Source organism: Equus caballus, chromosome 1 (genome assembly GCF_041296265.1).
Source record: "Equus caballus isolate H_3958 breed thoroughbred chromosome 1, TB-T2T, whole genome shotgun sequence".
Taxonomy (NCBI): Eukaryota; Metazoa; Chordata; class Mammalia; order Perissodactyla; family Equidae; genus Equus; species Equus caballus.
In genome coordinates, this window is record NC_091684.1 from 154,089,151 (window position 1) to 154,101,565 (window position 12,415).

General features: G+C 36.9%; 1 protein-coding gene across 1 annotated transcript in view; it reads left to right on the forward strand.

The window, feature by feature from the left end:
- SHC4 (SHC adaptor protein 4) overlaps nucleotides 1-12,415 on the forward strand; it is a 125,171-nt gene that overhangs the window by 103,085 nt on the left and 9,671 nt on the right. The window lies entirely within an intron of this gene.

Sequence of the window (12,415 nt, forward strand, 5' to 3'; positions counted from 1 at the left end):
AAGATGGAGAACCAGTGGCTGAGAAAGTCCTTTCACTAGCCCAGGAAGTCTCTCCACACTGCCAGGGCAGCTTTCCAGCTAGCCTTGCTGCAATGGCAAGGTGAAATTTAAAAGAAAGTTTTGCTGAGCCTGGGCTTCATCAGACCACCTTAACTTTCTAGGCTAAGAAACAAAGGTCCTCATTGCCAGCCAGGTGGCAAGAGGACCGTCTGCTTGAAAGCTTTCCAAGATCACTCCCGGCACCCAAATAACCTGGTTGGGTTCTCTGAAAGCAGACACTGAGATGGGACTGGGCATGCAGGGTTTTTCTTGGGATCAACGTCAGGAAGGGAGGAGGAGAGGGGCTGGCCCCATGGCTGAGTGGTTAAGTTCGCGTGCTTTGCTTCGGTGGTCCAGGGTTTTGCCCGTTCAGATCCTGGGCGCACATGGCACCACTCATCAGGCCACGTCCCACATACCACAACTAGAAGGACCCACAACTAGAATATACAACTATGTACTGGGGAGATTTGGGGAGAAAAAGCAGGAAAAAAAAAAGAAGATTGGCAACAGTTAACTCAGGTGCCAATCTTTAAAAAAAGGAAAGAAATCATCTCATGAGCAAGTAATTTAATAAAAAAGAAGAAGAAGAAGGGAGGAGGAGGAAGCAGGCCTGGGCAGAGGGAGAGGTGGAGATTCCATGCAGGGCTGACAAAGCCTCAGCCAACCCTACAGAGAGCACAGGGGTCTGTCAGAGTTGTCCCACATTGGGCCAAAAGGGCTGAGCCTTTTAGCCCTACTTATCTCAGTCTTTGGATGTGGGCCAGATGGGGGAGGGCAAGCCCTTGAATGAAGCAGCTCTCTGCAGCTGAGGCAGACCCTGACAGGGTGGTCAGCTGGAGACTGACTGGTGACACCTGGCGCACTTGATCCTTCTTTGAAGAGAAATCTTGGTACTGCATCTCCGTGTCCACTACAGAGGGCATCTGTGCCATGGGTGATGGGACATGCAATAATTCAGACTTCTGCAGTGAACTTAACTGTTCAATGTAGAGTGGCCTGTGTGGATAAAGTAATATTTGTTAGAGGGACAGCTTTTTGAAAAAAAGTTTCTGGACCTCAATTGGTAAAAGTAACTCATGAGAGTATACACTCAATAGCTTCCATTTCGTGGACTTTTCAAAGCAACAGTGTGTTATTAGAAAACTCATTTAGTGAGTGGCCCAAACTAGGTGATCTGGGATGTACGTTGATTCACAACTCCGGTTCCTTTGTAAGCAAACCTTCAATGTCAAAAATCTTTATAACTCAAGCAAAGAAACTTTGCCTTTTCTCATAGACAACTCAATAATATGAAAAGGCAAGGGGCCGGCTCCGTGGCCAAGTGGTTAAGTTCACACGCTCTGCTGCGGTGGCCCAGGGTTCAGATCCTGGACTCGGACATGGCACCGCTCGTCAGGCCACTTTGAAGCGGTGTCCCACATCCCACAACTAGAAGGACCTGAAACTAAGATATATGACTATGTACGGGGGGGTTTGGGGAGATAAAGCAGAAAAAAAAAAAAAAGATTGGCAACAGTTGTTAGCCCAGGTGCCAATCTTTAGAAAAAAAAAGAAAAGGCAAAATTAATCCATAATAACCAGACTTCTTTTCTCCCATCCCTTTCCCCCTCTCCCTGCCTTGGCGGCAACATGTTGAATAATTTAAGGCCTCTGGTACCCTCTCACTGTTTATGTCCTGTTAGGATTTAATGAACCACAGCCCTCCTGGGCTTCTTGCTACTCCTTTGAGGCAAATTTCAGCCTACCATCACTTCCTCCAAAAAGATTAACTCCAACTCCGAAATATAAATAATACTAATTTAAGGAAAATTTAGTAAGTTGTAATAAGGATAACTTTATACATACTTTTATGCAAAATGTCTTAAATACAACTTTTAACCTTTTCCCCCTAATATTTCCTCCTCTTTCTTTCCTTCCTCCCTCAAAAATCCTGTTTAGCTTCTTTAAGCATACTTAGCTCCCCTTGTCCAGACAAAAGTTTGCTATCAATATAAGTTCAGTAAAACAAAATAAAAACAAGTTAGAGACACGAGCCTAAAACTCTCAAGCATGCCTTCAGGGCTCCGCAGTTCACTGCCAACATAAGAAGAGCTCTGACACAATCTTTATTCTTATCAAACGTGGCAGGAGGGAATCATCAGTACTGATACTGCCTAATTTTTGTATTGATTTATTGTTAGTTCCAGTCTAAGCTGCCATAACAAAGAAACATCCCCAAAATACCATAAAATAAAAAGGACTGAAGTTTATTTATTTTACCTAATAGCCCAAAGATTGGTGGTACAGGGCTGGTAGGACAGCTTTGTCATTCTCGACACCTGGCTTCCATCTCTGGTCTAATATCTTTGATCTCTGGTCTGAGAACTTTGATTTGGCAACGGTCTTCTATCTCTGGACTAAGAGCTTGGGCTCTCACCATCACATCTGTATTCAGTCAGTGGGAAGAGAGAAAGGCAAGAGGAGGGCACATACATTCCTTTAAAGGATGTGACCCAGAAGTGACAGACATCATTTCTTTTAACTTGACATTGGCAGAACTTAGACATGTGGCCATACCCACCTTCAAAGGAGCTGGAAAAGTTACTCTAGCTGAGTGGCCATGTGCCTAGCTAAAACTTAGGAGTTCTAAACCGTAGTGAAAGGGAGAATAGATATTAGTACACAACTGTCTCTGTCACAGCACACCTTTTGCTGCCTAAATATCCGTGAGCTCTTCTTTTCACAGAAAACATATTTGCCCTCTCCCAAGGGAGACTTTGCATAAACCGCATACAATTACAGCATCCAGCTTAAAGTCGATGACATCTGGGTGATGTGAAGTCCTCTTGCTCGAGATTGAATAGGGATCCTTATTATCTGCCAAGTTGTCTGCCCACTTCCACACCCAAAATTAGTGGCGGAAGAGAAATAAGATAACCACAATATAATCCCACATTCACAAAAAGGAAGCATGCAAAACGCACAGTGGTCGCTGGTCCATAGGAATTACCATATCCTGCTAGGCAGTGATTGTGAAGACTCCCTGAGCTGGAAGTGGAGAGAGTGATTTTCTTGAACCCGGGTTCAGCTTTATGAGAAAGATCTCCTTGTCCATCGTCATCTGTGGGCCCGAACTGTGCCCTCTGGGTTGTTCCTGCCATTATCCTCCAACTGTACATCTAAAGCAGATATTGGAGGAAGTGCCTTTCTTGGGGGCTTCACCACTATTACAGTCTATTTCCTGTTGGTGTGCCTCGAGAGATGGAGTTTGCTTTAGAGGCCAAAAAGCCGCAGACAAGAAGGGATTGTGATTTCTTTTATGGTGTAATTTCCTTAAAAACTTAGTAGGATTCCACTTTATTTGTTTAGAGTCAGTTCCACATGCAATTTCCCATAATATTCCTTTATTGTCCTTTTATGACCTGAAAGATGCCTTCTCTCTTTCCTGTTATTGATAATTTATGTATTCTCTCTTCTTTTCTTCATCAATGTTCTTTGAGATTTATTAATTTAGTTGATCTTTGCAAAAGACCCAGGTTTTGGTTTCATTTTCTCTATTGTTTTTTGCTTTCTGTTTCTATGATTTCCATTTTTATCTTTATTATGTCTTCCTTCTACTCTCTTTGGATTAAATTTTCTCTTTTTTATCCAGCTTGTACTACATTATCCTCTATTGGCTTTATAGTTTTATTTCCATTATAAAATATTTATTCTGTTTGAATTTCATATTTTCTATGAGATAGAGGGTCTAACTTAATTTTATCCGTGTAGGTGATCCAATTTTCCAAATACCATTGGCCAAATAATCTCTTTCTCTAATGCCACTCTCTACTATACTAGATTTCTCCTATATGTGGGTATCTGTTTCTGGGCCTTTATTACTCTACTTTTTGTATTGGCCTACTTGCCTCTTCTTTATCTGTATAGTCATTACTATATACTAATTACTGTGGCTTTGTAATATATCTTAATAGATGTGTAATCTTACTTTATATTACAAATAACTTTTCTCTGGGTACTATGTCAGCTTTTCACTGATGCTTAGCATTTTATGTTAACATCCTTTTCTACCAACTTTTTAGACACTTTATAAAGGTGTACATATTTTTCCTCTCAATAATGCAAATAAATCCCTATTTTATAATTTTCACAAATCCAGTAACCCATACTGATAAACCATATATAGTCTATTCTCATAACTGGTGCATTCCATATTTGAGAATTTGCTTACTAAAATTTATTTGTAATCCCCAATTCAGTGCTCATGGCACTTGTGTGGTCATTTGTGGACATGTGCAGGGCAACAAAAAATTTGAGTTGCCCAGTCTGCATATTCCAAGGTGAGGCTGACAGAGCAATGCTCTGCTTTCTTGTTTCACTTCTCATGCTGTCAACAAGTGTCCTTTTGTTGTCTATTGTGTGCCACATTTTTCCTATTTTCGTGCTATTTGTTGATGATTTTGCTGTTTAAAATGGCCTCTGAGCATAGTGCTGAAGTGCTGTCTAGTGTTCCTAAGCACAAGAAGGCTGTGATGTGCCTTACAGAGAAAATATGTATATTAGATAAGCTTCCTTCAGGCATGAATTATAATGCTGTTGGCTGGGAGTTCAGTGTTAATGAATCAACAATATATACTAAATAAGGTGTCTTTAAACAGAAACACATATCCACAAGGTTATATATTGATTGATTGATGAAAATGTTGAGATCTGAGGCTTGAGGAGCCTAACCCTGTCTCTCCACTAAGGGCAATGGTTCAATTTTCACTAATTCAGTGTTCATGGCAACTTTATAAAAGTAACTACTGTGTAATTACTGTGAATAAAGAGAATTGACTACTTATAGTCCTCCCACACCAGAGATGGCGTCATGATAACACATCGTGGGGGAGAATGGGTAGGCTTTTCTTCCCACAACATAAAACTGAGCATAGTCCCCCAACCCTGACCCTTTTCTCACAAGTTTATATCCCTCTTCTGATTTTATCTGTAGTTATGTGGCTATCCTGTCTTTTGTATACATTTTTTATTCCATAAACAGTTTTCTTTTAAATTCAAAAGTAATACAAATACTCACAGAAGAAACCCAAATAATAAAGAATGGTATAAAATAAAAATAAAAAATGTTCCTCCCAAGCTTTAATACTGTATCCAACTCCCTAGATATAAACTGTTTCTTCTGATTATTTCCAGAGTGTTAATGCATAGTTAAGTTTCTATCTACTTGTATACCGCTAGCTAGGTAGCTAGCTATCTCCTTTAAAAAAATGGAAGTTATAGGGCCAGCCCCGTGGCCAAGTGGTTAAGTTCGCACACTCTGCTTTGGTGGCCCAGGGTTTCCCCAGTTTGGATCCTGGGCATGGACATCAGGCCACGCTGAGGCGGCGTCCCAAATAGCAGAGCCAGAAGCACTCACAACTAGAATATACAACTGTGTACTAGGGGGTTTTGAGGAGAAAAAAAGAAAAAAAGAAAAGATTGGCAACAGATGTTAGCTCAGGGCCAATCTTTAAAAGAAAAAAGGAAGTTATGATAACCTCCTTCTATACTTGCTTATTTCTCTCTTCTATTTTAGAGATTTGACCAAATTAGCACATAATATCCTTTGCTATTTTCTTTTTTTCCAATTTAGTTCAGATATAATTGACATATAATGTATTAGTTTAAGGTGTACCATATAACAATTTGATATATGTATATATTACAAAATGGTTACCACGCTAAGTTTAGTTGTCATCCATTACTTCATATAGTTACAAACTTTTTTTTTTATGATGAGAGCTTTTAGGATCTACTCTCTTAGCAACTTTCAAATATGCAATACAGTATCGTTAACTATAGTCACCATGCTGTACGTTACATTCCCAGCACTTAGTTGTCTTATAACTGGAAGATTGTACTTTTTTACCACCTTCACCCATCCCCCCACCCCTCACTCCCTGCCTCTGACAATCACCAATCTGTTTTCTGTTTCTATGAGTTTGGTTTTTTAAGATTCCATATATAAGTGAGATCATACACTTTTTGTCTTTCTCTGTCTGACTCATTTCACTTAGCACAATGCTCTCGTGGTCCATCCATGTTGTTGCAAATGGCATGATTTCTGTCTTTTTTATGGCTGAATAATATTCCATCACATATATATCTCACATTTACTTTATCCTTCACCTGTCAATGGATACCTAGATTGTTTCCCTGTCTTGGCTATGGCAAATAGTGTTGCAATGAATATAGGGGTGAAGATGTCTCTTCGAGACAGTGATTTTGTTTCCATTTAGATGTATCCCCAGAAGTGGAATTGCTGGATCATTTAGAAGTTCTATTTTTAATTTTTTTTAACTACTTCCATGCCATTTTCATAAGCCTACACCAATTTACATTCTTACCAACAGTGCACAAGGGTTCTCTTTTATCCACATTCTTGCCAACACTTATCTCATCACTTTATTTTTTAAGATTTTTTGTGTGAGCTTTATTTTTTACTACATTGCATAAGAAAGTTATGAATTAAGTGTTTTTTTGTCTCTTGCATCCAGGAGTGAATCCATGAAATTCTCAGATAGTAATCCAAAAAATAGGTCCTATTCTTAAAAGTAGCAAAGTGAAAAGGGACCAAATAGCCAGTCTGTTGGTGATCTTGAAAAATGTTTAATGAACTTTCAGATTTTCTTATAATGAAGAGTACTTCAATTCTATGAGATTAGTTAAAATTTAAAACAGCATTGTGTACAAAATCATTCTTGAAGCTCTAAATGCCTTTTAAATAACTAAAATGAAAATTTTAAGTATCTCTTGTTTTTTTGATGATAGCCATTCTAACAGATGCGAGGTGATGTTTCATTGTGGTTTTGATTTGCATTTCCCTGATGATGAGTGATGTTGAGCATCTTTTCATGTACCTGTTGGCCATTTGTGTGTTTTTGGAAAAATGTCTATTCAGTTCCTCTCCCCATTTTTTAATTGGATTGTTTGTTGTTTTGCTATTGAGTTGTATGTATTCTTTACATATTTTATATATTAACCCCTAATCAGATAAATGATTTGCAAATATTTTCTCTGATTCCATAGGTTGCCTTTTCAGTTTATTGATGATTTCCTTTGCTGTGCAGGTTTTGGGTTTGATGTAGTCCTGCCTGTTTACTTTTGCTTTTGTTGCCTTTGCTTTTGGTGTCAAATCCAAAAAAATCATTGCCAAGACTGATGTCAAAGAGCTTACCCCTTATGTTTTCTTCCAGGAGTTTTATGGTTTCAGGTCTTACATTCAAGTCTTTAATCTGTTTTGAGTTGATTTTTGTGTATGGTGTAAGGTAGGGGTCCCATTTCATTCTTTTGCATGTGGCTGTCCAGTTCTCCCAACACCATTTACTGAAGAGACTATCCTTTCCCCATTGTATGTATTTGGCTCTTTGTCATAAATTAATTGACCATATATGAATGGGTTTATTTCTTGGCTCTCTATTCTGTTCCATTGATCTATGTGTCTGTTTTTATGCCAGTACCATACTGTTTTGATTACTATAGCTTTGTAATATAGTTTGAAATCAGGAAGCATGATGCCTCCAGCTTTGTTCTTTTTTCTCAAGATTGCTTTGGCTATTTGAGGTCTTTTGTGGTTCCGTACAGATTTTAGGATTGTTAGTTTTATTTCTGTGAAAAATGCCATTGAAATTTTGATAGGGATTGCATTGAATCTGTAGATTGCTTTGGGTAGTATGGACGTTTTAAAAATACTAATTCTTCCAATTCATGAGCATAGGATATTTTTCCGTTTATTTGTGTCTTCTTTAATTTCTTTCATTAGTATCTTATAGTTTTCAGTGTACAGATCTTTCACTTCCTTGGTTAGATTTATTCTTAAGTATTTTATTCTTTTTGATGCTATTGTAAATGAGATTGTTTTCTTAATTTCTCTTTCTGATAGTTTATTAGTGCATAAAAATGCAACTAATTTTTGTATATTGATTTTGTATCCTGCAACTTTACTGAATTTGTTTATTACTTCTAACAGGTTTTTTTGGTGGATTCTTTAGGAATTTCTATATATAATATGTCATTTGCAAATAGAGACAGTTTTACTTCTTCATTTCTGATTTGGATACGTTTTATTTCTTTTTCTTGCCTAATTCCCTGGCTAGGACTTGTAATACTATGTTGAATAGAAGGGGTGAGAGTGGACATCCTGTCTTGTTCCTGATCTGAGAGGAAAAGCTTTCAGTTTTTCGTCGCTGAGCATGATGTTAGCTGTGAGCTTGTCATATATGGCCTTTATCATGTTGAGGTACATTCCCTTTATACTGACTTTGTTGAGAGTTTTTATGATGAATGGATGTTGAATTTTGTCAAATGCTTTTTCTGCATCTATTGAGATGATTGTATGATTTTTATCTTTCATTTTGTTAACGTGGTATATCACGTTGATTGTTTTGTGGATGTTGAACTATCCTTACATCCCTGGAATAAATTCCACTTGATCATGCTGTATGATCCTTTTAATGTATTGTTGAATTCAGTTTGCTAATATTTTGTTAAGGGTTTTTACATCTATATTCATCAGGGATATTGGCCTGTAATTTTCTTTTTCATGGTGTCCTTGTCTGGTTTTGGTATCAGGGTAATGCTGGCTTTGTGAAGTGAGTGTGGAAGTGTTCCCTCCTATTTTTGGGAAGAGTTTGAGAAGGATCAGTGTTAATTTCTCTTTAAATGTTTGGTAGAATTCACCAGTGAAGTCATCTGGTCCTGGACTTTTCTTTGTTGGAAGGCTTTGACTAGTGATGCAATCTTCTTACTAGTAATCCATCTGTTCATATTTCCTCTTTCTTCATGATTCAATCTTGGTAGGTTGAATGTTTTTAGGAATTTATCCATTTCTTCTAGGTTATGCAATTTGTTGGCATACACTTGTTCAGAGTAGTCTCTTATGATCCTTTGTATTTGTGTGGTATTACTTATAATATCTCTTCTTTCACTTCTAATTTTATTTATTTGTGTCTTCTCTCTTTTTTTCTTGGAAAGTCTAGCTAAAGCTTTGTTTATTTTGTTTATCTTTTCAGAAAACCAGCTTCGTTGATCTTCTCTATAGTCTTTTATTCTCTATTTTCATTTATTCCTGCTCTGATCTTTGTTATTTATTTCCTTCTATTAAACTTGGGTTCAGTTTGTTCTTCATTTTATAGTTCCTTGAGATGTAAAGTTAGGTTATTTATTTGAGGTCTTTTTTTTTCCTCTTATGTTGGTATTAGTTGCTATGAACTTCCTTCTTAGAATGACTTTTGCTGCATCCCATTAGTTTTGGTATGTAGTATTTCCATTTTCATTTGTCGCAAGATATTTTCTGGTTTTTCTTTTGATTTCCTCTTTGATTCATTGGTTGTTCAGTAGCTTGTTGTTTAATCACCACATATTTGTGAATTTTCCAGTTTTCCTCTTGTAATTGATTTCTAGTTTCATGCTATTGTGATTGAAAAATATGCTTGATATTACTTAAATCTTCTCAAATTTACTGGGACCTGTTTTGTGGCCTGATATATGATCTGTCCTGGAGAATGTTCCATCTATTCTTGAGAAGAATGGGTATTCTATTTGCGTTCGATGGAATGTTCTGTAAATGTCTGTTAAGTCCATCTGCTCTAATGTGTAGTTTAAGTCTAATGTTCTCCTATTGATTTTATGTCTGGATGATCTGTCTATTGTTGAAATTGGGGTATTCAAGTTCCCTACTACTTTTTTTTTTTTTTGAGGGAGATTAGCCCTGATCTAACATCCACTGCAAATCCTCCTCCTTTTGCTTGGGAAGATTGGTCCACCCTACTACTATTGTATTGCAGTCTATTTCTCTATTCAGGTCTCTTAATATTTGATTTATATTTTATGTGCTCCCATGTTCAGTGCTTAAATCTTTGTTATTTTCTATTGCTCTATAGTATTTAATTGTATGAGTTCATCATAATTTATATAACCAGTCCCTTATTGAAGGACACCTAATTTTTTCCCAGTCCTTCACTAATATAATAATAAATGCTATTTAAAAAAACCCTGTTTACATGTGCTTTTAAGAAATTGAGTGCATCAATATGCTGTCTTCACAGTTTACATTGGTTTCTTTCAATGTTTCATTCTTCCTTTCTCATTTGGATTACTTGCAATTGTTTAATCCAGATTTTGCGTGTTAGATTCTTTTCTCTTCCTTAATCAATATTCCCCCCTTTCAAAGGTTTTACCCATCAGCTGCGTGTGAGTATAGATATTCATATCTATCTTGTGCTTTCTTGAATTTCTGATTGTGAACAATATGTCTTTAGTTGCTAATGAAACTCCAAGATGACATGACTACTTTCTTCCGTGATTCCTATCACTTTTTTTCTTTTTTGGTTTCAATTAAATCTAGAGTTGCCTTCCTTGTTGCTTCATTAACCTTCACTACTTCTGAGAAAATATGTTATAATTATATCAAGCCAATAATTTATTAAATATTATATGAAAATTATACATACATAACTATATTTAGACTATTATTATCTTTCTCAAAGTCAACTTTATGTAAGACAAGGAGTCAATAGTAGATAATACACATAATGTTAAAGAGTGGCTGTATTTGGTGATGGGACTGTAGGTGATTTTCTTTGTTTTTCTCTGTTTCCCAGATTAAAAAAAATTAGCATGTGTGACTTTTAAAATTAAGGCCAAAATTTCAAAAAATCTGTCAGATATTCTGCTTTTAGAAAAATTAGATTTTTAGCAAATGTTTGCATGATTGAAATCTCCTAGCACAGCGTACTTTGTCCTTGTGTTAACTTGGGAAACTGTGTTAGGAAAATATTGTCCATATCCTCAGGCTGGCCCATGATCTGTTGCCTCTTTTCAAGATGATATAATGTCTGTTTTTCTTTTGTTTTGTCCTTGTCCAAAAGCTCTCCACCATAATCTCAGAATAAACCAAAAGCCATCAGGCACTAAGATATGTGCACCCACACACACGCATGCATGCATCTCCCTCATACTCACAAGAACTTTCTCTCTCACATACACAAACACACACATGGCTACTCATCAGAAATCCTCCATTATGCCTGAAAGCAGGCAGCACTAAGGCCAACTACAAGTATTATTCATCAAATCTGGACACATTTCTTCAGGCTTTTTCTGGCAACACTAGATAGTCCTGACTGTAGTAGAGAATATTTTTAGCCATTAGATATAGACTAAAGATTCTTTTTAAAGATATATTTGTGAATGCTACATTGTAATTGTGTTGTGCAGAGAGAAGTTCTTTTTTTTAATGAGGTAACATTGGTTTATAATATTATATAAATTTCAGGTGTACATCACTATATTTTGATTTCTGTGTAAACTGTGTCATGTTTGCCACCGAAGACTGATTATTTTCTATCACCATACACGTGTGCCTTGTCATCTCTGTCACCCTCCTCCCTCCCCAATTCCCTTCTGGTAACCACCAATCCTACTGAGAGAAGTTCTTAAGTAGACACAAACTACAAGGTATTAACAGGAGAATTGGATTATGTCTATAGGGCACTGTTTGCCTACATCAGTGACTTCATAGGATTGTCATGTGTAAACTTTAAAACTTAGAGTCAATAGGATGTCTCATTTGTTAGATCCCTATATAAGGAACCTAAACGCTCCTTTGCGTTTATAAAGACTAAGGCTGGTTTCTATGGAAAAGATCCTTTGCGTTTAAAAAGACAAAGTCTGATTTATTATTTTCTTAGCAAATTTGCCATATTAAAGATACAACTTTCACCTGGATTCAGACATAAGAATTTTATGTTATTATTTCTGGAGATGCTATATATCATCTTGATATCTTCGCTATCTACTAGGGACCTTTGTGGGTACTACGAAAGTGAGAGTGGCTAGACCAGTTTTGAAAATTAAAAGATTTTCACATCCAAAGCAAGGGCCTTAGAGTGTGGTAATTAAGAATCTGGGCTTTGGAGTCAGATCTTACTTCAAATCCAAGATCTACACGTTAGGAGTGTGATATTGGGTAAGTCATTTAGCCTTTTTAAAAACCCATGTCCTTACCTGTCTAATTTTGAGAGTAAAACAAGATGATATATGTAAAGCGTTGAGCAGTGCCTATCATACTCAATAAATGAAAACTATGTAATAATTATTATCACTGTGAGTATCAATAGTACTATTAAGTGCTACCTGGATGTACCTCTCCTCCCCAGTGCTCTCGACTCTGGATAACATTTATTCTGCAGAGCCTTGGGGAGCTGCCTCAGGCCATACCTTCCTGAGGTTTTGCCTTCTTTTACCTGATGGACTCTCCTTTGTCCAGGCAGGTGAATGACACAAACAATAGAGTGGTCATGTAATAGGAATGCTGTGAGGTTCAGCATAGCTTTGAAGGCTTTGGTCAGAAGCA